At 42.2% G+C, this 25,872-nt stretch overlaps 2 long non-coding RNA genes across 5 annotated transcripts in view; one reads left to right on the forward strand and one right to left on the reverse strand.

The window, feature by feature from the left end:
* Positions 1–25,872, forward strand: part of LOC144379716 (uncharacterized) — a 131,804-nt gene that overhangs the window by 94,619 nt on the left and 11,313 nt on the right. The gene's annotated exons all lie outside the window — the stretch shown is intronic.
* LOC118522846 (uncharacterized) overlaps positions 1–25,872 on the reverse strand; it is a 161,288-nt gene that overhangs the window by 84,865 nt on the left and 50,551 nt on the right. The window lies entirely within an intron of this gene.

Genomic DNA, 25,872 nt, shown 5'->3' on the forward strand with positions numbered 1-25,872 from the left:
ATCTGGCTCCAAGAATATATTGTCCCTGGAGGTATTAGCCAATAACAGTAGTAAGTAAATGTAATTTATAAATAAATATACACAAATTGAAATACATGATATAAAGTGTTAGAGACACTGCGCAAGACCATTCTTTTGTCTGTGTAGGCACCTAATAAGACTCAAAGCATCATCATGAGCACTGCTCAGCAGGAGACATCTGCCCTTTCTGCCCCATAACAAAATATGACCCATGTTCCTCTTCCCTGGGTCAACACTGCTCAGTTCTGGTACTTTGGAATCCCTTCTCTAGACTCGATGCTGAGCATGTCCACTTGGCATAGCATTCTGTCTTTGGCTATCTTTCAAGCACCCTGTTTGTTCTGCATGAATCTTAGGAGACTCTTGGATTGTAAATTTTATTTCTGCAGATATTTACATTATGTTTGGATTTTGTTGTGCTCTAAGTGAAGGAGGTTCCTGTCACCTTATATGCCACCTGCAAGAGGCACTTTAATTTATGTTGAACAAAATACACTTCCAATCAAGATATTGAATAAACTGGATGGAGAAGTGGGGTCCTTTCCAAACATAACCTTCCTATGCACTATGGAATTCCACTCTTATTACAAGAACCGGTGACATGAACATGAAAACTAGCCCCATGTAATTTTACTATGAGATGGCAAAAGGTGACATATCCATAAAGTAAATAAGGATCTAGATGTGCTTTCCCACTTCCTGAAGGTGTTGGAGCAGGTGGTTACAATTAAGGGACTTGTCCTAAGTTGACTTAGCACTAACTCCTAAATTAAACTCATAAAATCTTTTTTCCCCTCCAGAACCCTTGAGAGGAGTACAATTGCTTAGCATCGTAGACACAAATATGAGTTTTACATGCTATAAATAGTTATGCTTTTCTAATTTGTTTTTAATCTCTTTTTCCTTTTTAGATGAGGGCCCTGGGTAACTGATATGCTACTCTGCCAGCTCCTGGGACCTAATAAATCTTCTGATAATTTTAATAGTACCTGAAATCTACTAGCATTGTAATGTGCCCTCCCACCCTCAGCCCCAGTGGCAGCGACTATAAAATAATACAAGAGAATATAGGAATTAGTTTGTGTTCCCAGGTTAGGAGTGTAAGTCATATTGCAAGATAAAGCTATCAAATGAGATGGTACTAACAAACTAGCTGAAGCCAGCTAGAGATCTGTCCTGAATTTGAGCTTCTCACTTTTGATTTGGAGTGATGTTTAAGCAAGATAAAAGAAAAGTCATATGGGAGGGGTGTGGAATATCCCATTTCATAGCAGTGAACCTGAGCACTTCCATCAGTGATGACCAAACTGCTTGTCATGAATTAGGTTCTCTCAGAGATCACCTAGGAAATCAACGCAGAATGGGTTTCATTGTTTCTTGCCAGCTGGTGTCAAGTACCTCATTTGAATGAGTCGGTCTAGTTTACCAAACTCCCTAATCCACAGTGAGTTAATATACCCCCTTGGAGAATGTGGTTCACTCCCCCTCTGCAATTTATGTCACTCTACAAGAGCTGTTGACTTCCGTTCAGTGTCTTGCTGCTCTATGCTTCGGAACATTGCCTTTCCCTCTGCATTTGCCATTCAAGGTACCTAGAACTCTGCCTGGGGAGGTCAGCTAGTGGGGTCTCTCTCTACATCCTACTAAGGACTTTCATCTAAATTTTGGCTCTTTTCCAGGATGAAGCATGCCCTAACTGAAACACAGCATCTCAGAAATGAGTGAAGAGGCCACAGCCCTACGTCTGGCTAGTCTGGAAAGCCTGACCTCTTGGCATAAGGAGTACACTTCTTTTTAATTCCTGCATGTATCATAGCAGCAAGACCAAATAGGTGGAAGCCACCTTACCTGTTAGCTCTCCATCATATGGCCCTGGGAACAGGAAAGTGTGCCACCATGATGGGAGGATGATTATTTACGTGGAAGAGTGGCAGAAGAAGGCTGAACACAGACATTGACTAGACATTTTGACAAGATTGTGCAGTTGGCTTCTTTTTTGCCTTTAATGGAATTAGAGTTGGTTGCCACCTTCCTGCCATCACTAAGGTCGGTATGAAAGACACTGCAACAGTATAGTACTCAAAAGAACCATCAAACACATGCCACCCAAATAGGGGTGCTGGCAATCAAAGGCGGTGCCAAGGGGCAGTTCTTAAAGCTTTATGGCTAATGACCTCTACCTACTTTAAATTGCCTTAGAACATTCTGAAAAATTCATTTTTCTTTTTTTATAAGAGAATAAAGGGTAGGAGTATTGTGTGTGCATGTGTGCATCCATGTGCACGCATGTGTGTAAGCATATTGTGCTCGTGCGTACACCCTTGCTTTTGCCTGTGTGTGTTTGTCATAAAACTTGAAAGAAAGTACAAGTTTTAGCTGAAATGAAAGCTTTTTATAGCAGAGTTATAAATCACTTCAAGGAGTGATTTTCAGTTAAGAGCTGACAGCTCCCTTGTGAAGTGACCATGCCAGGCCTGCCATTCAAAGAAGATTGGAGACCAATCTTGTTTGTCATCTGAAATGGAAGTGCTATGTTCTTGGGGATGCCACGTGAGAAGGCAAGATGGAGTGTTCCTGCAATTTGCACTATCTTTGGATGAAACTAGAAGGAGGTGTTAGTATGATGTAATACATAATACTGAGCATGAAGTGATTAAGCAGTTGTATACTGAGCTACTGTCTGGGGCACAGCGGAGACAGAAATGCTGTTTATTGTTACATGAATGATGTCTGGCCACCATGTTTCTCTGCAATAGAGGATCCATTTGCAGTTTTGACTCTAAGCAGTACGTTACTGCACCTGCGTGGTGTGCTTTAGAACATTTTCCCACCCCGCAGAGTTCTCACTCCAGCACTCCAAGCCCAGAGAGAGAAATCAGACACAGACCTCTCAGGCTGAAGGAGGAAATCCACAGCACAGTGGAGTTAAAGCTAAAATTGACAAGTTTAATGGAGGTCAACAAAGGCATGCATAGAAGTCCATCTAGAGACTCCTCTTTAAGCAAAAGATGAAGCCATCCTGTCCCTGAAATGAGAGGTGGACCTCCCAGTACACCAAGCCCAACAGTCATGAGTAATAGAGGACATACAATGTCTACACCAAATAAGAACTCAACTTTCATCCTGCCTTTAGTCCCAGTTTCTTAGTGTAAAGGAACTGGAGACTAGACATCAGAAACCACCGTATCTGCATTAGAGTTCACTGGATATAATGATAAAATCTTGACTGGTGTGAAAGCTAGAACCCTACAAAAATAGTGGGTTTTAAAAAAAAACACTTAAAATGATTTTTTAAATTAAAAAAAAATCCATGGCCAAAAATATGTTGTCTTTTTCTTGCCGTATCAACTATTTCATGGAATATTGACTATTAAAAAGAACTTGTAGAATAAACAAGTCACGAACAATGCCAGTTAGAGGCAGAGACAGTTCCAGCAAAAAGGATTTGGATGTTGTTCTCTACCCAGTACTAGAATTTCTTGCTGAAGAAGCCTCTTTAGGGATGGTGCAGACTAGCCTTTCAAAGTGATGTCACCATCATTTACTGCTGTTGCTGGGCCTTCTCTGACGTGAGGCACAGGGCCAATGTCAGACTTAATTTGTCATTTTTGATGTAGCTAAGAATCTTCTTTTTAATTGGAACTGTGATACTGTCTTGCTTCTTTTCATCTGCGATCCTCCTAACAATGTTTGACTTCACTTAAGATTTAAAACATTAAAAAAAAAACACACTGGGAAAATATAGGCATTCAGAGAGCAAAATCTCAGAAACAACTGTATTCCTTTTTATGAAAAGTATTCATTTAGTCTCCACTTTATTCCTTTCTAGAGATGGATTTTAACATATAGTTTATATATGTATAATTTGCACATAGCTTTTATGTCTACATCTTGAGGAGATTTAGAAATGGCTGTAATTCTCATTACTGAGTTTAGGGCCTCAGTTTTGTCATATACAAATATTTGAATCAGTAGCCTTTCACTGGTGTGAAGCCAAGAGCCTATGGTACAGAGCGGGCAAAACCAAAATTAGCAGCATCCTTTGCAACTCTCTGCTTAGTGAGGCTGATTTCTGCCTGGGTCTGCAGTGTGTCCGGTGGCTCCACCAGATGGCACCCCCAATGTGGCCAGCACCCCTTCACCCCGTTGTGCTCTGTGTAGGAGAGCCATACAGCAGATGAGGACAAAAGGAGGACAGTGTCCTCTCTGAACCAAACATGTAACAATCGTAAGAGGTTTGAGTTCAGCAGTTTGGAGTTCGGGCTGGGTTTGGGCACTTCCTTCTTTAATCTCTGGAAGCAGACCTGGGACATTGGGTTATTTCCCTTTCTGGTCCTATAGCAAAGTGGCTTCTGCTCTCACCACGTTGCCCCTTCTACTTCCTGCTCCGTCGACTTCACAGACTTACACTTCTGCAAAATTAAAAGCAAAATCAAGGTTCTTGTTGCGAACATCTCACTATTCACAGTTCGAGCCTGTCCTGAAAATGCCCCGAGTGGTCCCCACCATCCAGTGTCCTTTTGTCTCCTTGTCCTCTCCGTGACAAGGAATCTTCAGTCTGTAATCAATCAGGGAAGGCATTATTCAGACCGGGGCTTGGGTCCCTTCTTTGGGTCTCTGTTGGCATTTAGCCACATGGAACCTAAAAATCTCTTGAAAGCGAGGACTGAGAAAAGACCACTGTCGTCCTTGTTACGTGTATGTTCCCACACGCCTGAGTTTCTGCCTCGGTAACTGAGTTCTTTTTCTTTTCGTTGAGGCTGTGTCTACCACCATCTGCCCCCATCGTATTCTTTCCATGGGGTCTCCATATGAACACCTTGGAGCTCATTTTGCCTTAAGCAAAACTCCTCCCCAGGAATTGGCCAAAATGTGGGCTGGAAGTACCTGGGGGTACTGGTCATATGTTCAACACATGTAGAAACTGCAAAAAGCATTTCCTCGGTGCATTTCCTTTACGTTAATGCCCTTCAAAATCTAATAATATTTCATTTACGGGAAAAAGTAAGTTGTTCTCTTTCAATGAGGCAGATCATTACTTTTCCATTTCCTTACGTAGGTATTTGTGCTGTCCTTCATAACTCAGAGGCTGCACACACACCAGTCGGCGATCTGCAATGGGAGTTATTTTTCTAATAAACAGCACATGATATTGTGCTGATCCAGGGCATGGTGCGTCATCCAGAACCCCAGTGACCAATAATGTGTATTTGTAAAGTTCCTGCCTGGTTTGGAAATACAGTTTATAATATGTCTTCCCTCTGTGAAGCTCAATCATTTATTTCAGTCAAATTCCTAGGCATTTCATGTTTAGACTCTTTACGAAGGAGCGCAAAATCGTGTGGTGAAGCATTTGGGCTTTGTAGTCAGAAAGATCTGGAGTAGAGGCCAGGCTCTGCTGTGGGCAGCTGAGTGGCTTTCTGCAACTGTATGTTCTCAGAGCCCCTGTCTCCTCCTCTGAAAGCGAGAGCAGTAGTCAGCCCTGCCTGACCAAGCCATTTGTCCTTTCGAGTATCAGGTTGCGTGGTGCAGATGACATCAGCTCTGTAGTGCCTGGCACCTAACTGGAACTTACTGTATTCAGGTGGCTTAATCTTAAGGCATGGTGGCGAGACACCATCCTCAGAGTGCACAGAAGCAGTCACTTTGTGAATATTATTATAACCTCCCAGGAGAATATTCTGTCTTTACTCTTGGACTTCTATGGCATCTGACACCCCGTGGCTGTCCCCTGGCATCTCTGGCCTCTCGGTGCCACATCTTTCTCTCTTAGCTGTTCAATGTCATCCTTGACACTGTCTTCTCCTGCTTCCCCTAAGCCAAGCCATCATCGAGCCCTACAGATCTGTCCTCTGAAATCCACCCAGTTCTCCCCATATGCAAACGCCTCCCTGCTGGTCTTCCTGCATCCAGCCTTCCCCTCAGTTCACTTTCCACTGGATAATGATTGCTTAAAAATGCAATTTCAATACACTATCCTCAGCCAAACCTTCTGCTTAAAACTCTTCCTAAGCCTTGTTGTGAGACCGAGGTTGTTGGCCCCATCCTCCGGGCCCTGTGAGGTCCAGCTCTGCCTATCTGTCTGGCTTTGACCTGGATCACTCTCCCTCTGCGCTCACCCGTGCTGGCCTCCTGCTCCTAGCAACCCCCCGGGTTGCCTTGACCAAGCAATGGTTTCTTTTCTTTTCCTGAATCTACTTTTATATTTATAGCCGGAGGAGAAGAATTCAAAACTTCCTTTTTCTTCCTAAGGGCATGGAGGTGTTTAGTGAGTTTGAATTTTCCACAGAATTTTGGAGCGTCTCAGATGAAATGTCAAAAACAAGCCCAACATATTATTATGATTTGAACGAGGCCCAGACACACTGGTATTTCTAGTAGGACTGAAATTATTAGACCAGCAGCCCTTCCCTTAGCATGTGTGAACTTCAATTTCTAGGCCAGAGTCTAGCTAGAAAAGTGCTGACATTGGAAATGTTATATAGCAGAATAAGGTAGTGGAATGTTTTATAACCTCAAAAAATACTGAGTTTGGGATTCAGATTACTCTGGTGGCAATGAAATATCCAAAGGTAGATAAGTAACTCGCCAGGAGGCCAGGAGCTTCAAGCTGCCCCTGGAAGTGAGGACTCCAGGGTCTAGGGCAGAAAGCTGTACTGTGTAATTTCCAGGGGACACCCCGACGGGATCCTCCTCCTCTATGCCTGATGCTGTTCTGACACCTCCACTTTATTTTTGCTCACTGCTGGTCCGAGCCCAGAGGTTACTATAGAGGGGAACAGGTAACTGTCAGGAGAGCGTGGGCTGGAGCTAGAAATGCTGCTGGAGGGCACCCAGCCCCCAACAGAAGTCTTTATACTCGATAGCCACCCAGGATGGAAATTCCCAGTTCTTCTGATGCTTCTAGGTATCTTCTGGAATATGTGGGCAATACCGCAGTAGTCAGTAGGTCAGGTTGGTGGGGACGCGGCTGGAGGTGGTTGGCATGTCTTACACGGGGGCTGAGAGTCCATTAATCCCTTCTCTATCTGCTTCTCAAGTCCACCAGCAAGAGTGAAAGAACTGTTGGAATTTTTACTGTTTTCAGTGTGGGTCAATTTATTTCAACCGTTGATGACTTCAAGATTTAAGGTGAGCATTTCTACAAGTACCAGTATCCATTGACCATTTGTTATGGTGGAGTTTTTATGACAATTTTTGAAGGTTAAAGGAGGTCTTTCCAGATCTTTTGGTTTAGGTTAGGCCCCTCTGTCATGCCCTCCATAGCACTTGCTCTTTCTCTGTTCACAAAACATATCCCATTTTTAATAGTTGGTTTAGCATCCTTATTCCCTGCCACACTGACTGAGCCTTGTGTGCACATGGGTCCTGCTCATCTTATTTGCTGTTATTTCCCCATGTGCTGGCTCTATAGAAATATATATAAATATAAGTGTAAATATAAATTTAATATCTATTAAATATGATATACATATTTAAAGAATAGATTGATAAATGTAAGCCAAAACCAGATTATGTCCCATTAGATGAGAAGTTCCACAATATAAGTATGGCATCTAAAATGAAGAAATTTACTACTGTGATTTAACCAGGGCACCTTAGAACCTCTTTACACTGATGTAATAATAACTTATAACAGTAAAAATGCTGCTAGCGTGTAGGTAACACAGAGTGCTGGGTAATGTTCCAGCACTATCTACATTCAGTCATATCCTCATCACAGCCACAGGAGGTAGGTATGGTTATTCCCAGTTTACAAATAGGGAAACTGAGCCCCAGAGTACCTGGAGGCTGGGTAATGGGTAAGGGGCAAAGCTGGGGCCCACACCCTGCTCACACCCAGCTCTGTTCTCTCCATTGTTGTGGAGAACTGAAAGTCAGTGCTAAGATCAAGAAACCAGTGAACAAGTGTGTTGTGAGGCGTGCTCTGTCCAGTTGGATAGGATTCCATCCCAGCCCTGAAAGAATCACTAGGAGTTAAGTAGCATTTAAAAAGCTAAATAAGGGGCGCCCGGGTGGCTCAGTCATTAAGTGTCTGTCTTCGGCTCAGGTCATGGTCCCAGGGTCCTGGGATCGAGCCCCGCATCGGGCGCCCTGCTCAGCGGGAAGCCTGCTTCTCCCTCTCCCCCTCCCCCTGCTTGTGTTCCCTCTCTTGCTGTCCCTCTCTCTGTCAAATAAATAAAATAAAATCTTTAAAAAAAATAAAAAATAAAAAGCTAAATAAAAACACAAGGCAATAAGATCTCGGTGCAGACAGGGATGACTGATTGTTAGATGAACTGTGCTCATCCAAACGCCGTGGTGCAGAGGAAGGCAGGGGGGTCAGCCAGGCCTGGAGCAGCCTGGGAGGTTTCCAGGGAGAGTAGCTGACCCTGAACTTGGCCCAGAAGGATGGGTGCAATGTGGTTGGGTTGGCGCGGATATGAGAGTCACAGAGATAACACAAGCAAATATGCCACATGGTAAGTGTTTTTAATACAGATTCAAGATCATGAACAAAGTACTGTCCTGAAGCGCAGATTTTTCTCCACCTCTGAGAAGAATGGGGGATTTTTGGTCAAATCAGTAACTCTTTTTGCCCCAGATGTGTTTCTCTAGCTATAAAACAAAAATCTGACTTGCCATCCACGGCCCCCCACCCCCGTAGAGATTGTTGAAGGGGTTAAAGCGCTTGCATCAAGCTTTCGGGGGGCCTCTCTAAAGCAGGTATGCAAACCCAAACTGTAATCACCACTATTGTTTTTGCTGTTGGTTTTTATTATCGTTATTGTAAAACTGCCCCTTGGGAAGCCTAACTTTTAGTGAAGTCGCAGCTCCAACAAGGAACTGTCTGCGTTGTGCCCCGCGTGACCAGAAAAGGTGGGCAGAACCCTGGCTTCTCGAACCTTCCTCCAACAGCAACTCTGCTGCTCCAGAAGGTTTCTGCGGTGGAACCCTGCTCCCCATCTCCCGTTGACCGGGACTGGCCCTTCCATAGCTTTATTTTTTTTTCTCTCCAGCATAGACACTGTTTTAAAAAAATGAATTGATATTTAAATATCAGAAAATTTCAGATAAGAGTCTAGAATTCTAGCTTCCCCTCCACAGAACTGACAGTGGGCCCGCGTTTTGGTACCTGTCGCAGTGAGAATCTACCAGTCCGCTGAGCATATGCTCACGCCTTGACCAGCTCCCCACGGTCTTTGTCACCATGGGCATCTGTATCTCTTGGCAACATCTGTCTATTTTCCATCCAAAGCACTGGTGGGTCTAGGGTGAGCTGCCTGTGGGGCCACACGAGGTGAGGAAGGTGCCGGGGCCGGGCCAAAGCAAATAGTGGTGGCGACACTGGAGACCGAGTCAAAGAGAGAAAGAAGGGGTCTGGATTCATAGCCTGGGGCCCAAGCCCAGAGCCAGGAAGTCAGGTACTGGGCCCCTCTGGTTGGTGATTGGGAGTGGACAGCAACAATTCTGGAGCAGATTCCTCAAGCCCCAAGTGTCTGCCAGGCCATGCCCTTTAATGACACAGTTCATGTTGATTAGACAATTCATACTTACACACTATAAACGCTGGGCAATTGCATGCAGATATGACCTTACATGTATATATACCCACACCCACACCCAAGCCCCCCGCCAGCAATTCTGATGTAAGAGTTGGGGGTGGGGGGCTTGGGTTGACAGCATTGAAAGCTCCCAGTGCTTCTAACAGACAGTGTGCAGTCAGGGTTAAAGATGAGCACTCTTAGGTGAGCTGATCTTTGTGATATTCTTTTTCCACTCAGTAATCTCAATCTGACCCCCAAAGTTGATCGTTCTCTAAATAACTCAGTTCCTTTTGCACAAAAACCCCTTATTTTGTGGCTCCTCCCTTCCTCTTTCAGTTGCGTAGGATGGTGTCTGGGTGGGTGAAGGTGGCCGACTGTGTCTCATGGCTGGGTGGTTTCGCTTTGGCTCTTCTGGATGACATCATGTGTCCTCCTGGTCACTTGCAACTCAAGCTGGTCTCGAGTGGAACATGATTTGACGGGTCTGACAACCTCTGTGACCTTGTCCCAGCCTGCCTCATGGGAGTGCCACGCCCTCCAGTCCTCCTCCTCTGGGCCAGGAGATCAATGCACAGGACTCTGCACCCCCCCATCACAGGGACCCCACAGCAGTCCCCTGGCCTTGGAGTACCCCTCTCAGAGCCTGTGCCAACTTGACTTCACCATGAGAAATTGAGTGTAGCTCGCCAAAGTATAATAGGGCATGGCATGTCGGATTTTCACTTTCTTTAAAGGGGCCTCACTTGGGTAGGTGCAGAGGCAGCTCGCAAGACGACCTCCTCTGAGTTCTAATAAAATTGAAACAAGTACACCCTGTGCTCAGTTTTCCCCACGATCTGCACAGCTTCCCTCTGGTTTCCCAGCTCCTGCTTCTCCTGCCTTTTGCTCCATTTCTTCTCCCAGAATATCTGTGGATGTCAGGGGCAAATTTACGTATACTCCCTTCCATGTCTGCCTGGGATTTCCCTCTCCTTTCCTGACTCCAGCTTAGCTGATGGGAATCTCACACATAAGGGGACCTAACTTACGAAGAATTCATCTTGTTGTCCTTATTACAAATTAATTTTTGTTGATTGTTTTTCTCTTTTCAAATATTCTTGGCTGTTCTTACCCACTTACTCTTTCAGATGAAATATCTGGGAGATTTACGGTCATGGGAAAAAGTTTCTTATATTAGATCTGGAACACTTTGTGGGCAGAGGAGTGTCCCAACTCTATAAGACAAATTCCCTTGTGGCAATATCAGGGACACTCGTAAGAATTCCTCAAAGGCTGTAGCCACTATAGTAGGATTTAATATTTGGATTAGAACAAAAGGACACGATGCTTATTGGGAGCTGTTCACAGATATTCTGACTCTCCTGGGTGGAAGGAATCTCCTTCATCTGCTGGAAGTTAGTTGTGGCCATAAGATTTGCTTTGGCCGATGCGATGTGAGGGCCAATTCTGGCCAGCCCCTTAGGAGCCCGTTTGAGCTTCACCATGGCCTTGGTATCCTGGGCCAGGACACGGGGCAATGTTCTGGGTGGTGGCTGCTCTGTCAGCTGAAGTCCTGGATTGAGGACATCTGTAGTAGAACCCCTACACAACCATTAGTGTCTGTGTGACATGAATGAGAAACAAATCTACATGGTTTTAAGCCTCTGTGGTTTGGGGTAGCTAAGTGTCTCCCATCATAACCATCCCAAGTACAGTGAAGAATTTGTGCATAGGTGGCCAGGATGCAGCCCACCACACCTCGCACCCAACTCAAGCACATGTTTCCTTTGCTCTCTCTCCCTCATTTTAATCATTTTATTTTTGTTGAATGATGAATTCATCCTTTTAGAAAACCGATTATAAGTCTAAAACCACTCATATCTGTCAAAGAAATGGTCTCAAACAAGGACTGGGAGGAAATGAGCAACTTCAAGCAATGAAGGAGCATGAAGTTGGTGGGCTGTGTGCTCCAGCTTGCTGTTCACCATCACGCTGGCTAACAAGTGTGAAGCAAGGGGTGCTCTGTGCATGGACACATGGCCTTGAGCAGCACCTCTTGACATCCTGCCCCTGCCTCCCTGCTTCTCATCCTGCCCTCTCCCTTCTCAGGTCCCCACAGAGCTCTGCAGATGAAGCCTGGGGGGCTCTAACGGCTCCATTTTTGGGATATGGAATTTAGAGATAGTTGGTCCTGAGCAACCAGCCCTCTGTCGCTTCTCATCTGGGCCCCACATGGCTTTTCTAGCCAAGAGGCACATAGGCATTTTTAAGCTGCTGCTCCCTCATCACACAGCCTGTGATTTCTTTAACCAAAGTATCAAAGCAAAGCTACTCATCTTTTGAGTTAAAAAGTCTCTAACTGAAATGTGATAGCATCGAAATGCCTTTAATTATCCCAGATTACTAACCCCTTCCTCCAGGGACCCACCCATCTGCTTCAGTCCCTAGAAAGAGGACGCCTGCTACCTAGGCACACTTTTCTTGTTTTTAATGGATTTATCTTTTTTGCCACTTTATTTACTCCAAACTGACTTAAAAGAGGACCCAAGAAGGACAAGAAAGGCATGTTTATATTTCAAGATAAGAAATAAAATACATAAGAGGTTAAACAATGTAGCCCAGAACCAGAATGAAATAAGGATAGCTTGAAATCTTTTTCTCCTGCTAAATATAGGCTAAAATCTGATTTTTTTCTTAGAAGGTCATTAAAGTTTCACTGTGTCCACAGGGTTAAGCCAAATTAGCTCAGGAAAAGATCAACGGTTTCTTATAGTGAGACAGACAACTTCCTCCCCCGACCCCGCCAAGTCTCCTCATACAAAGGAAACCATATGAAGTAATAACAAAATCCTCTCTGTAAACATGTGACAGATTTCACAGAGTTGTCACTTATAATTTCCCTTGGTATAGAATGATGACATCGTACTGGATTTCACTTGGCAAAACAACCCATGGGTGGTGGGGCAGAATGGAGTCATGGAATTAGGCTACCCTGGAAGTCTGCTCATGAATCAGTTGACTGATCCAAGGACAAGTTTCAAGCTATCTATAAGGGGAAGACCATCTCTCCACGAACTGCTATTTGTCTGGCCAAGTTTTTGAAAGGTGTGGGGCAGCAGTGAATTAGAGAGTATGTCCTTTACCAAACAGATGTTCCATGTGGCTAGTCAAGCGTAGAGCCATATAGACTCTTTACGTGCCGTTAGCCAGTCTTCATGCAAATACAATGCAATAACCTCACAGGGCGGTTCACAAAGAAGTCTAACAATATGTAAGGTGCTCTTTATGCTGGTGGCCACATAAGTTAGCACAACATTGTCGGTAAGCATATTATTGACAGACAAACATATGTACACCCTTTGATCCAGCAGTTCTATTCCTAGGTTGCTTCCTGAGGAATTATTTCAGAATGTGTGCAAATACGGTATTTGTCTTATCACTGTGTAGGTTAATGAGAAAAGAATGGGAACACTCTACATGTCCAGCTCTAAACTGTGCTTCCAGCATGTCACAGAATATTATTCTGCTATTTAAAATGATGTCTCTGGTGAATATTTATGGGCACAGTCAGTGTATGTTATACGTGGGTAAATTTTATATGAAGTGGTTTACTAAAGAGTATGATGTGTGGTCTCATTTTTATGAAAAATGGTGCCGATGTTCTATGTGCATGTGTGATAGCTATTTTCAATATGAAACAACTTTTTCTCTGCACATACTTCTTTCCACTAAGCCCTTTGGGCTCCCATTTCCTTTCTCTTTAAAGACAGACTATCCCATCCGTTTCTAGCCACTTTGAGTTATTACAAGTACTCTCCGGTTTAAATTTTCAATCTCAAACCTGGGTCCAATGTCATCACCCAGGTCCTGGGTGTCAGCAAGAGGAATGTGGAAGGTGGAAGGAGAGTCTGCTCCCCTCCTCTCAGGGAAACGTCTTCTCCTTCAGGATCTGGCCACGGCAGTACCCTTCTGGTCTCTGCTGCTTTGGTTGACAGCAGCCTACAGCACGGCCCCCGGTGAGGTGGCCATCCAAATGCAGACTCTTCCAGAGCTTCCGAAGGAGCCTCACGAAGCCTCCCCGCTTTATACTTCCCTGCCGTGCCGGGTCACGTGTCCACTCTGCCAGTTCCTGCCACACATAATCACATGCATTTTCCTCCCGGGATTCCCTTGCTAAAGTGGGCAGCAGGACGAGATGGGCTGGACCCAGATATCTCCTGTGGCTTCCATTTGACCATGCAGGAAACTCATGCCCCTAGCACATGCCAAATTGTACCACTCCACTGACACCGCCTCTTGCCACCCTGGCCTCTCTCTTATGGTCATTTCCTTTGCTAATCAGGCAGTCATTTAAGTAAGTCCACCACCTAAGTAGACATCCAACTGGAGAGTGTTTGCCGGTCACCCATCATTGCAAGTACCCCCAGTTTGCTTTGGTGATTCCCTTGGCTCTGTCCTCACCTGCCCTTGAAGAGGGAAGAGCACGGACATCTTCATTAGAGGAAAAGGTGAAAAATTTTATGTTTACCTTAAATCTAAATACTCTACAAGACCAATGACTTCAACAATTCCCCCTTGCTCTTCTTACACAGGCTCTAAAGGAAGGACTATTGGGATATTGGCTGGCTGGGGATGTTGGGACTGATTTTGTCACCCCTTATTCAGCCCTGGGATAACATGTCTAGCCACATGACTGGCTCTTTATCTCACATGGGGACCTTAGCACCCCTTGATTTCAGCTTTGGGGCTTTAGGTAAATGTTAAGGATGATGGAAAAAGTCCCAATCAAGTTTTTTTATAAATAAGCACATACCCATACACACTCCCAGAAGGAGTTCAGAAAGGTTATATATCAGTGTTAACAATGTTTAGATAGTAAAACTGTGGTTTTTATACTTTTCAGCCTTCTTTTTGCTTACATGTTCTAGTTTTTCTACCCAAAACCTGCTTTATATTTATAATGAAGGGAAAAAGTAAACGGTATTTATATTTAAAAAATCAAATGTTCATGCAATAGGTAAAGGGATAAATAAATTAGGATATATCCATGTATCGCAATAGTACAAAGTAATAAAATGGAACAAACCACTCATACCAAACACAGCATGGATGAATCAAAAAAAATATTATGCTGACCAAAAGAAATCTGACACAGAAGAATATATGTATGATTTTATTTATTTGAGGTTCTAGAACACTTAAAGCTCATCTAAAGTGATGGAAATAAAATCAGTGATTACATAGATTGAAAGGTGGGGAAGACTGCAAGGGGGCACAAGGAAATATTCTGATTTTATGGAAATTTCTTATATCTCTATTGTGGTAGTGGTTAAATTGGGGTAGACATCTGTTTATACTCACTGAATTGTACATTTAGAATGGGTGCATTTTATTTTAAGTAAATCATACCTAAATAAAGCTGATGTTTAGAAGAAGGTTTTTGTTTGTTTGTTTTTATTAGTGAGCTATGAGATCTAAAGCTGTAAAACTCTTTAGAAGAAAACACAGGGATAAATCTTCATGAACTTAGATTTGGCAACATTTTCTTAGCTCTGACACCAAAAGCACAAGCAATAAAAGAAAAACAGATAAATGGATTTTATAAAAGTTAAAAATTTTGTTCATCAAAACACACTATAAAAAGAGTGAAAAGACAGTCCAGAGAATCCCTAAGAAAATATCTGCAAATCATATATCTGACAAGGGTCTATAACCTAGAATATATAAAGAGTATTTACAACTCAACAATGAAAAGACAACTAAACTAAAAAGTGGTCAAAGTGCAAGAGTAGACAGCTTAGACATGAGCAGTAGGGGAGAAAGGAGGATAGCAGATGGGAAAATGCCAGGGACCAAAGACTCTGCCCAAAGACTTCCTGTCTGCCTTAGAACAACCACTTTTGCGGTTTAGCACAGTCTGATAAGTAAAAGATACAGGCTGCAGGGACTTTTCCAACTTTGGTGCATGCCCACTTAAGGAAAACCTTGTCAGCTAGTAACCTCAAGGCTGTTATAATATCATTATAATATCATTTGCATTGCAGATTTTGCCCCCCCCTCCGTGGGTTTTGCTTAGGTGCTCATGGGAAGGTGGCAGACAGGAACATGCACAAAAGTTTGGGGGAGGGGAACCAGGGCAGACTCAGAGGGTAGTATGATAACTCTCTTTGCTGCTTTAACTCTCTATTGAATTCTTTTCTTCTGGAAGACAAGAATCTAGCAATTTTACAATCTACTACCCGGTAACAAAAGGACTTGAATAGACATTTCTCCGAAGAAGATACCCAAATGACCAATAAGCACATGAAAAAGCTCAACATCATTAGTCATTAGGGAAATGCAAAGCAAAACCACAATAAGATGCTACTTCATACCCACTAGGATTGCTATAATTAAAAAAACAAAAAAGAAAAAGAAAACAAGTGATGGCCAGGACGTGGAAAGATAATTATAGAATTATTTTATATAGCCCAGTAATTCTATTCCTGGCATATACACAAAAGAATTGAGAGCGGGTATTCAAACTAAAACTTGTACACAAATGTTCATGGCAAGACTATTTGCAATAGCCAAAGGTGGAAGCAATCCAAATGTCCATCAGGAGATGGACAGATAGATGAAATGCAGTATAGCGGTACAATGGAAGGTTATACAGCGCTAAAAGGAATAAAGTACTTATACATGCTATAATAAGGATGAAGTTTGGGGACATTACGCTCAGTGAAGGAGGCCAGACACAAAAAGCCACACATTATATGATTCCATTCCTATGAACCATCCAGAATAGAGAAGTCCATACAGACAGAACACAGATTGGGGGTCACCAGGGGCTGGGAGGAAGGAGGACTAGGGAGTCACTGCTTAATGGGTATGAGGCTTCCTTTAGGGGTGATGAAAGTGTTCTGGTAACATGACGATGGTTGCATAACTTTGTGAATGTATTGCATGACACTGAATTATGCACTCCAATATAATTGAAATGATGAATTTCAATATTGTGTATTTTACCACGATTAAAAAGAACAGTAAGCCAAAAGCTATAGTGAGACAATTACACATATTTTCCATTCCTCCTGTTATCAGATGAGGGAATTTCCTGAGTTGTGGTCCTGGCCTCTCAGTCTTGGTTCAGTCGCTTCCTCCCTCTCTCTTTGGGATTGCCCTGCCCTAAGGGAGATGCTCATCGGGGTAGGCTCCTATGTGGTGCAGACTTGCTCTTGCCTGGTCTGGCCCGTGATTGGCTAAGTTGACCTCATTCAGGGAAAAAGTCTTAGCAAGAGACCACTTGTCCATATCTAACCCACGTCATCCAGACTAACTTATAAATAAAAAAGCTGACTTTTTGGTCTCATATGCTTCTTCATCTACCTCTCTGGATATAAAATTTTAAGTTTAAGTTGGGTGGGAAGAGGGACACCGCCCTCCAAAATCCCTCTCCCCAAAAAACCCCAATAGACCCCTAGTTCTAAACCACTGTGCATGGCCACAATTAACCTCTAAACTTCTTAAAGTAAGTGCAAGCAAACACTCACCTTGACCATTAAAAAAAAAAAAAATCAAGCCAGAAAAATATCAAAGAACATCTATCTTTGAGCAATGAAACTTTTTGATGTGGCCTCCAAGCTAAACTTGTAAATTGTGCTTTATATAATCAAATAGGTTGGATGACTCTGTGTGATTTATTCATTATAAGCTAGCTAAAATTAGAGAAACATTTAGAAAAAACATTTCAGCCTCTTGCTCATTGCCTGTGTTTCTTCATTCCTCTCTCCACTTTCTCCTCTACTGCGTGTCACCCTTATTTGGAAAGTATGACTTCCAGGAAGTAGTATAGGACCGTGAAAGCGAAACACCATTTAGAACTGAAAGTAAGTTTTCAATAAATCAATAAGTATGGTATCACCATACTCTTAAAATTTAAAAACTTATGGGAATCTCCCAAAGTACTTCAAAGCAAAAAACTAAAACAAAAACAAAAATGAAAACCAAACAACATTTTTACAAAACTGATTGGATGCTTTAAAAATTCTTAGTTGTATGCCAAAGAGAAAACTTGGAAAGAAGCCATATAATGAGTGTAAAATACGGTTGAGGGTTTGAAAAAAATGGAAAGATAACAAGGTTTTAAAGAAGGAAGTTCTGACTGGCAATAAAATAAATGTCTTTAAATGTTTAAAGGGCTTTTACTGAGGAAATAATGTGTCGTGGTCTTTCTCTCTTTGGTTATCATAATTAAATTTTCTTCTAGAAAAGGAATGGCTTCCTGACACGTTCATATAAGAATGAATTCTCAACAGAGGCTGGAGAGTTCAATACAGACAGTTGTTGCTAGAGGAACATTCTCACTCTGATGGCTTGGTGCAGACTTGGGGAAAGCACCCGTGAAGGGATGGCTTGTGTGACTTTCTGTCCCCCAGTTCTGTTCAGAATGTTACCAGCTGCTCCAGGAGAGCAGAGTGAGTTGGAAGAAGGCGGGGAGAAGGCAGCCTAAGTGCCCCCAGCAGATTTTATTCTGTTTTCTTATAATAGCAACCGTGGTTGCTATGACTATGTTCTTAACTCCCGGGAATTTTTAGGAATCCTCTCAGTAATCCACATGATCTCCAATTTTATATTCTATGTTGAACTGTGCCCTCGTTCTGAGACAGAGAATCTTGAAGGGGCCAAGAGCTATGGCTCCAAGAAGGAAGGAATGTGACCCCATGTTACTGTCGTAAATGCAGTGTGGGTGAAAAGTGTCAGCGACAAATGGGCCATACACATTTCACCAATCAGGTTCACATGCTTCGCATTAAGTATTACAAGCTGAATCCTTAGACCTAATCAAAACAAAAGTGGAAAAACTTAAGTTCATATGGTTGGGAAAGACACACTTTGTTCTTGTACAAATTAGTGGATCTTTTTTTTTTTTTTTAAGGAACCGCAGTGTCTACTAAAATTAGTAATGATTATCACCTTCCACACACAAATTTCTCTTCCAGGTATCTATCCTGGAGAAGAATCTACACGTTTACCCAATAGGGTGCACTAAAGCATTATCTGTCACTGTCATTAATTGATAACAACCTTAACACAATGGAATAGTTAGATTACCTGTGGTATATTCATACCATGAACTATTGCACAGTAGTTATAAAGAAGGAGGTAGAGCTATATATTTAGACACAGAAGGCATTATGGATATCTTGCTAAATGAAAAATCAGGTTTCATAAAGATACATATAGAATGATTCCATTTGTGTAAATAAAGATACATAAAACTGAACTATATATAGAAATATAAAAAATAAATATAGTTATAAGAATGTTTGAAAACTTCCATGTGCCAGTCACTGTATTAATGGCTTTATATAAACCATCTCATTTAAAATTCACAATAACTCCATAAGATGTATAATATTATTATCCACATTACAGATGAGGAAACTGAGGCACAGAGATTAAGTAACATGTCCAAGAGTCACTAAGTAAGTATATGAATATACATAGAGAAAGCCCAGGAAGGGTATACATAAAAGTGATAACAAGATTATTTTCTGGAAGGGGAATGAGATTGGATAGGATTCAAGGGTGGCTTTATTTTGTAACAAAAATAATTCTTATCTTAGTCAGTTCTGGCTGCTATAACAAAATACCATAAACTGGGTGGCTTAAACAGCAAACATTTATTTCTCACAGTTCTGGAGCCTGGAAAGTGCAAGATAAAGGTGCCACAGATTCAGTGTCTGGTGAGAGTTCTCTTCCTGGCTTGTAGACAACCACCTTCTTGCTGTGTGCTCACATGCCTTTTCTGTGTGTGTGAGTGTGGAGAGAGGATTCTGGTCTCTTCCTCTTCTTGTAGGGGCACTAATCCCATCATGGGAGCTCCACCTTCATGACCTCAGCTAAACCTAACCAACCTCCCAAAGTCCCCACCTCCAAATATCATCCCAACAAGGATTCGGGTTTCAACATACCAGTTTTGGAGGGATACAAACATTTCATCCATAGCGATAGATAGATGATAGATAGATGATAGATAGATAGATAGATAGATAGATAGATAGATAGATAGATAGATGATAGAGTTACAGATAACTTTAAATTAAGAAAAAATAGTGGAGAGTAAAAAGAAAAGTGACTATTCTTTCTTTTCAAGTCTTAATGGAGTGCGAAATTTTCCATTGGCCTGAAATCTTCCCTTAGATGCATGTTTGTAGAATGCTATCTTGACTCTGCTACAACCTCTTGGTCACATATTTGTAACTCTAGCTCCCCCAGGCAACACCAGACTTAGTGAAGGTGGAAAGTTAGGGATTAGCTAACTGTCACAGGGTAATGAAAACCTCAGTGGTGCTCCCAGAGGCTCAGACCCTAAGAAGGAGGGAGTTCCAAGATCAGGAAATAATCTCATCAATCTGGTGTTTCCAGGCCCCACCCTGTAGAGTCACTGAGACTCCCCTCAAGTCTCTGTCATTTCCCCACAAGGTCCTAGGGAATTCTCAGAGATTGTCCTCCGTGGCTCTTTGTGGCTCCCTATGGGGCCAAAGCCATGTTATCCTCCATTTCATGATTTCATTCAATACTCCCCTAGTTGCTATTATTGTTTCCAAGCCTACAAGTCTTCTCAAGGAAACAATTCCCTCTTCCACCAGTTTTGACATTTGAAATTTGTTTGGTGTGTGTGTGCAGTCTTTTCAAAAGGGAACTGTAGCACTTTCTATTGTAACAGCCCCAGCCCAGAGCTGGTTGTGTCACATTCTGTCCAGGACAACCAGGGAACAATTTAGTGATTTAACTGATTCAAGTCTCTCCTTTCTGCTCATGTCTAATGGGATCCAAAGACAGTATCCAGGAAGCATAAGGTTCTGCTGTCTTGAGATGTGTTCCCTGTTGACTTGGGCACTCTACCCCAAAGTTAGAGTTCTCTTTTTATTCAGGAGTCTACATTTTAGTGTCCAAGAACCTGACTTTAATTTCCTTTCACTCATTCTCCAAGAAGGCCTGTCAGGGCCACGTGCAGACACGACTCCCAAAACAGTACTCTGGGTCCCTCTGTTACTGAGTTGGACATTCAGGTGAGGACTCCTGCTCTTCTTTGTCTCCAGGTACTTAAAAAACACTTTCCGGGGAGCCTGGGTGGCTCAGTCTTTAAGTGTCTGCCTTCGGCTCAGGTCATGATCTCAGGGTCCTGGGATCGAGCCCCGTATCGGGCTCCCTGCTCCGCGGGAAGCCTGCTTCTCCTTCCCCCTCTTTCCCCTGCTTGTGTTCCCTCTCTCGCTGTCCCTCTCTCTGTCAAATAAATAAATAAAATCTAAAAAAAACAAAAACAAAAACCCACTTTCCTAATGATAAAGTTGGAAAAACAGGAAAGAATTTTTAATGTGTGTGCTCCTTTGTCTCTTGAAAGGTTAAAAAAATTGGAATGTCTATTATTCACTTAATCTTGACTAAGATAAAATATGGAAAAACATATTTATATAAATATTCCCTTAAGATAAAGCAACATTTTCCCTTTCTCCCTTGTTGCATGCTCACACTTTGAGTATAGTTTGATGTGAATGCACATACATATATCCCACTTCAAAATTAAAGCTCTGGTGGGGGATTTTTTTCCTCCAATGGTGAATAAGTGTTTGAGGGGTAATGGGGTAGATAGTGGGTATTTTCTGACTATAACACAGACATATTATGCTTATTCTGGTTTGTTTATTCTTTCCTAGGGTAAATAAATCTGAAAGAAGATAGAAATTGCTTTTCTCACATTTCTTGGGGTTGTATACAATTTCAGTCAACTTTCATGCCCAAATTTTTCTTTTCACTTGTGTATTTGGTTGATCTAAATGTATGGAAAACTTGGAGGCCTAAAGTGAGGATTCTTTTCTCGAGGGAGGATTTGTGCTTAATTCAGTTGGGGACACTACTGCTCCTCACAGCTCTCGCCTCCCGTGGGTCCCAGGCTTCATCAGAGTGCTTCAGAGCCAAGGCCAGTTTCCAGCTCAGGGTGTTTTGTTTTGTTTTGTTTTCATCTTAGAGGTATTTTTACAATCTGTCATCCCTGTGATGCCAATTTATAAAAAATGCAGAATATGTAGCAACAGAGCCACTTATGGATCCTGTCCTCTGTATTGTTGGTGATAGAAATCTCTGCTTTATTTCAGTTTACTTTTACATTATAGCAAATTTACTTAGTAAAGGGTCAGGCACTCAATAATAGGAAAGATTAGATCCTTTAACTCATTTCCATAAACCAAAATCATTTTAATAAGATGAATTTAAAAAGATTTTGTATCCAGAGACTGACATTAAACTAATTTCTCTATGAACATTTCTTTGATATAGTCACAGAACTGGGAGTGGAATCATTTCCTGCAGCAGAAACTAAAATGCATGCTTTGGGGTATGTCTCCATTGCATTAATATCTCATCTTATTTATTTGTGTTAAAGGATACATTTGAAAAGAGGGTTAATCTTTACTCTAAATAAGATCTAAAATAAACCCCACTGAGGACTTTAACTCATTAATTAATGAGGGAACCAGTAAGATGTTGCAATGTCCCTCAGCGATAACTAGAGAATCTGAAAAATCTACTAGCCTATTTTCTGCTGTTTTGCCTTCTGTCATTATGATTCAGTATCATTCATGGACACAGATGGTCCTGCCCAGTCTGATGCAATTCTTTGCCACCCTTGAGATGCCACTGTTGGTTTTGTAGTAATTGCTCCATGTGTATGAGAGTGAGGAAGGGAGGAAAGGTCCTGGCTCTTGAAGTTGCAGTTCCTCAAACACGATACTGATGCAGACCAGTGTCTGCATGGGCTACAATGCTTCTTCATGGGAGGACCACCCCACTTGCTGCAAACCCGAATACAAAAGAAAACATTTGTCAAAGGAGAATGGGGATTCTTGCTTCCTAATAGAGAGGGGTGTAGAGACTGTTCCCAAACAAATCTTCTGGAACTAGGCCAGTGTCCTGGGGAAGTGGCTATGTGAATCCAAAGCGTAGTAAGTTGGATGCCCAAGACAGTTGTTTCTTAAATACATCTTTAATAACTAGGAGGTCTAATGGCTGTATCATTTGATCCATAATTACATCTGAAGATTTATGACTTGTCAACATCAGTCTTCATTGACCACACTTCTCAATTCAAGTTGGCTTTCCCCATGAGAATAAAGCACTCTGATACATTTTATGTGCACATCTCAGTTAAGTATTTTCATCGTAAACATGGATTTCAATACGTGCTCTTCAAAGACCATGGTCAAGAGCAGGGAATTCCTGATTCCATTTAAAAATCTCATTAATGTTTCTCTCATTGTTTTCAAAATATTTTTAAGGAAGTAAATCTTAGAATGATAATTTCCCATTCACATGATTATTTATATTCCCCTTATTCATATCTCTTCTAACGTCATTACTGAACTTGTTTTCCTTTTCTGATGCCTTTTATCCCCTCCTACTTCCTTTTTGCTCTCATTCTTACTGCCAGTCTTTCATTTTCTCACCAATGTCCTCCCATGAAAGGAGAACTTTATAGTTTACTCCAAATAACTGCTCTGTCCATAGTCCCCTAGAGACTTTCTTTGTGGTCTCTACAGTTGGCTTTTTCTTTATTTCAGCAGTTCTATAAAACCTCAAAAGAACTCTTGGGAGTATCTCTTTTTAAAGTCATTATCTGCAAATTCATGTCTATCTTCTCCACTGTGTAAGGGATGAATTTTATGGGCATATTTATAAGCTCCTGATCATTTTGGCAATAAGAAACTACAGTTTCTCATTATCTTCTGAGCAGCACATTTCCTCTTATAAAAAGAAAAAAAATTTATGGGCTGTTAGATGAATGCTTTGCTTTTCTGACGTTGCTATATTTATCATTTGATTGTTTACTGAAAACCATTTATTGAGTGCTGACTATGTGCCAGGCACAGTTGTAGATACTTGGAATAAAAAATGGGGATGATACCCACCCCCTGGCTGCTGGGAGTTCCCAGTCTAGTGGGTGCTATAAATATTTAAGCAAATGTAATATAGTGAGAATTACTAATAAGGTTAGAAGGAAGTCCTCTGACAGCACATTTGCCTTCTGTTGGGAGATTGGATATGAGAGAGGACTACAGGACAGAAGAGGGAATCATACAATTATCCCACAGGATGTTTGAGCAAGGTTTTGAGAGAACAGTGGTTCTCCAGGCAGGGCACACAGGTAGGGGGAGAATATAAGAAAGAAAAAAAAAAGGCAGCAAGTAGGAAGGTAAGGAGACATGGAAAACCATGACATTTTGAGAAAAAACCAGCGTTGGCTGCAGTAGGGATTGTGCTTTGGAGTACAAAGAGAGATGAGGGTGAAAATGTTTATGGGGCCCAGAGAGCAAAACTCCTTATATATGTGATACTACTGCATTTCCATTCATCTTGCAGGTGATGATAAGATATTGAAGACTTTAAAGTCTCAGTTGGCCTGAGGTCTGGAAGCAGTTTGAAGATCTGTTGAAGGAAAGAGTTTCCTGGCACCGGGGAAACCATGTAAGTAGCTTAGGCAAGAGATTACAGGACTTTGGGGGTGGAGATGGGAGTGTAAACTCATGTGACCAGGCACTGAACAGACTGCACAACTGAAGAAGGCAAAGTGCACCATCTGAAGACTGCTGAGGTGTGTTGAGAGAGGGGCAGACAAGAGTTAAGTGTCATTGAGAAGATTTTGACCTGGAGCCTTGCATAAACTTCAGTGCCATTAACCAAGATGTGAATTCGAGAGAAGGAAAAGGATGGGTCAGAGCAATGTAGGAATTTAGTTTAGTTTTGAACATAACAGAATATGAGTTTCCAGGTGGTTATCACAGTAGAGATTGGGACTCAAGAGAGAATATAGTGCAGGGAAGGAAAAGGGAAGAGAAAACTGTTTTTATTCTAGATGCTAAGAGCTGTGCTAGGTGCTTCAGACTACCATAAGGCACCCAACAGAAAGGGATCTCAACAATTTAGTAGAAGTATCACCATTCAGAGCCTGGAAGTTCCCTGTACCAGAGATTCTTCTTGTTTTGCAAAATTCTCTCCAGTTACATAGAAGTAATTGGAGAAAAAATTAAAGTCATTGTAAATATGAATATAGATGCCATAACCTGAGATGTTAAATGGTCTGTTTAATCGTGTAAATTGGGTATCTTCAGTGCTGAACTGTGGCCTTGAAAGGTTAGAGGCAAGTTTTCCATATATTCAATTTTAGAATGAACCATTGGTATTTCCCACAGGGTATTTTGTAAAGTTGACAAATCCAGACTTTGGCAAATTCACTATTGACAGTTATAGGCCGTGGAGCACACAGCTTGGGGGTAGGATGGGGTTGGAGGTGCTCCTGAAAGAGCCTGGAAAAATAAGTGAGACCCAACCCTGTCTTGCAATAGCATCTGGTAGGACCACACACAAAAATAAAATCCAGAGGAACCTGGTGAGTTCAGTGAAAGAGACGGAGATTCAAGCAGCGTCTTTGGGAACCTTCTAGGAAATACCCAGTGCAGGAATGGTTGGAAGAAGGCAGGGGTAAGGTGAAGACTAGGGAAGAGCATAAAGGAGGTGATGTCTGCACTGAGTCTTTGATGGTGAGCAGTAGTTGTCCAGGTGAAAGGGCATGGGGAAGGCATTGCAGGGAGAGAAAATGGCAGTGGTGGGGGCAAAGTCCTGGGGTAAGACAGTCTAGTGCAAGTCATGAGCTCCTCACTTCAGTGTCTTGGAGTCTACAATGCTGGAAGGAGGGGGTGGGAAAGACCTGAGCAGGAGCAGTAGGGAGTCTGGAGTGGTGAGCAGATTAAGGAACTTGGGCTATCCCTGACAATGGTGATAGAAAGCCATCATGAATTTAACCAGAGGAGCAACCCACCATCACAGCAGTTGTGTGGAGGACTGACCAGAACAACCTGAAGAAGGCAAACTCAGCTCTTACACTAGATCAGGTGAGAAATGCTGAAGGCTGAAATCAGGTCAGAGGTAGGAGGGCTGGAGAAGGCGGCGGAGCTAAAATATATATCAGGGTGATAGAACTGATGGTCAGCTGAGATTTGGATGCTATTGACCAAGGTGGGGAATAAAAAATAAGGGAATATAAGAGGTAGGGAAATGAGATGAATATAGCTCTAGACATATTAATTTGAGGTCTCTATGGGCATCAAGAGAGAAGTCCAGGCTAGAGACAGATTTGAAGGATGATGACAAGGGAGATGTTGGTGGCAAGCATTTACTGGGCATCCCCTCCATGCTAGGCACTATACTGACTTTCCCATTTATTAGGTTGTTAATTCTTGTCCTGCTTTATTCTTCAGAGCTCCTATCACTGTTGCATATCCAATGGCCCATTTCTCATTTCTTCAGT

Source organism: Halichoerus grypus, chromosome 12, assembly GCF_964656455.1.
Source record: "Halichoerus grypus chromosome 12, mHalGry1.hap1.1, whole genome shotgun sequence".
In the NCBI taxonomy this organism is placed as follows: domain Eukaryota; kingdom Metazoa; phylum Chordata; class Mammalia; order Carnivora; family Phocidae; genus Halichoerus; species Halichoerus grypus.